Source organism: Octopus bimaculoides, chromosome 21 (assembly GCF_001194135.2).
Source record: "Octopus bimaculoides isolate UCB-OBI-ISO-001 chromosome 21, ASM119413v2, whole genome shotgun sequence".
In the NCBI taxonomy this organism is placed as follows: domain Eukaryota; kingdom Metazoa; phylum Mollusca; class Cephalopoda; order Octopoda; family Octopodidae; genus Octopus; species Octopus bimaculoides.
Window position 1 is genome coordinate 19016974 of NC_069001.1, and position 2215 is coordinate 19019188.

A 2215-nucleotide genomic window follows, 5' to 3' on the forward strand; every position below is an offset into this window, starting at 1 on the left:
CATACACGCATACACACACACACACACAGAGTGTTCAGGCCAAATTTAACAGTTTGCAATAAAAGGGAAAAAACAATATTCCATCCAAAAATAAAAGTATTTTAAAAAATCAAAAAATATCAACAAGATTATGGCTGGGAGATAACAGCTTACTTAAAGTAGCCACCCTCAGCTTTCACCACGACCTCAAGGTGACTCCAGAACCTGGTCCATTGATTCTTCATTGTGTCCTTGAGAAGATCTTCAAACACTTCCTTAATCTTTGCCACTAGCTTGGCTTTGGTGTTGTAGGCAGAGTAGTTAATGTCTTTCTCAACCTCATCCCACACATAATAATTTATAGGATTATAATTGGGGGAATTAGGTGGCCAGAAATTGGAGTTGGATAGGTTTCAGAAAGTTTCTAACACTTCTAACTCCTTCTGGAGGTATGGCAAAAAGCCAAATTCTGCTGTCACACAAATGGCCTTTCAGCAGCAACCCTCTCCATTCAGGAATTGACCTCAGTCTCCAGCAGCTTCACATGGCCATCTGAATTAGGCCTAAGGCCTTGTTCAAAGATGTTGAGTGATATGATGTCACCCTCACTGGAGACATACCCAAAGACCATTGCTTTCCTGCTGGCCACAGCTTCATAGTCTCCATTGCAGCTGTCCATGTCATTGCCTTCAGTGTTCACAGAGCATTGAACAACAGTCATAATGTCAGCATTTTAATGCCCAGCACAGATCATCATGATACAAGTAACTCTCTTTCAATATTCAGATGGCTTCCAGTCCTCCATGTCAACTAACCTTTTCATAATTATAACTTTAATCTTTATGCTCTTCAACACTGTTGATTGTTCATTAATAATCAAGTTGTTGTTGAAAAAAGAAAACATGAAAAATGTTGTCAAATTTAGTTCAAACACCCTATACATACAGATACACACACACACACACACGTATATGTGTATGGATGTATATATGTATGTGTGTATGTATATCATCATCATCGTCGTTTAACATCTGCCTTCCATGCTAGCATGATTATTAGCAAATTAACAAACCACCTGCCTATTTCTATATATAACGGACTAACCAATAGCAGATCATTTGTATAATTAATTTATATACTGACCTATTTATATTTGCAGCAGTAGCACTTATATTTACAATGCTACTCACCACCAATAGGGACAACAATTTTAACATGTTTGAATGATGGTAGGTTAAAGTGAGACCAACTGATGTGACATGTCTGTTACCAAATGCTCACTGAAACCTTTTTTTCAGGTGCCCAATACTATCTCTCCTGCCCATGTTCTCTCCCGCCACCCCTCTCCCAGTTCTCAGAGTTGGCACTGTCAATGTAGGCACATTGAAAGGTAGGTCTAGCGAGATTGTTAAGATGCTTGAACAGAGGTGTGTTGATGTATGCTGTATCCAAGTGGTACGGTGGAGAGGAGCTTTGGCCCGGCTCCTCACAAGTATGAAATCTTCTGGGAAGGTAACAGTGACAGGGTTGGTGGTGTGGCCATATTTCTTGCAGAGAAATGGGTGGATAAAGTCATAGAGGTAGTCAGAGTGAGCAATAGAGTGTGTAAGCTCAGGCTAGTCTTGCAGAATAGCATAGCATCAATTATCTCTGCCTATGCTCCACAAGCAGGCCTACCAATTGAACAGAAGGACCATTTTTATGAAATTCTTCTACAGACTACCTCTAAGATGAATGACAAGAATCTCATCTTTGTGGCTGGGCATTTCAATGGGCATGTTGGATGGTGGCCCAGTATTTTCAATGGTGTACATGGGGGCCATGGAATCAGTTCCCAAAGCAAGGAGGGAACAAGGCTACTGGAGTTCTGTGATGCAAATAATATATTGATCTGCATCACTAACTTCAAGAAGCCGACCAGCCACCTTATAACCTACCAATCAGCTACCCTAGGCAGACTGATTACATTCTCACCAACAGTGTAATGTATGGTTGCTCTTAAATACAAAGACCCTCCCTGGTGAAGAATGTAGCATAGACTACATTGACAGTGCCAACTCTGAGATCTGGGAAAGGGGAACGAGAGGGAACATGGGCAGGAGAGATGGTATCGAGCACCTGAAAAGAAGGTTTCAGTGAGCGTTTGGTAACAGACATGTCACATCAGCATAGACTAATCTGGAAAAGAAGAATTTGGAAGTTTAAGGACTCTTCATATGGTCAGAGATTTAGGGAC

The 2215-nt window shown here is 40.9% G+C and overlaps 1 protein-coding gene across 4 annotated transcripts in view; it reads left to right on the forward strand.

Moving 5' to 3' along the window:
- Positions 1 to 2215, forward strand: part of LOC106873104 (uncharacterized) — a 259225-nt gene that overhangs the window by 233106 nt on the left and 23904 nt on the right. The window lies entirely within an intron of this gene.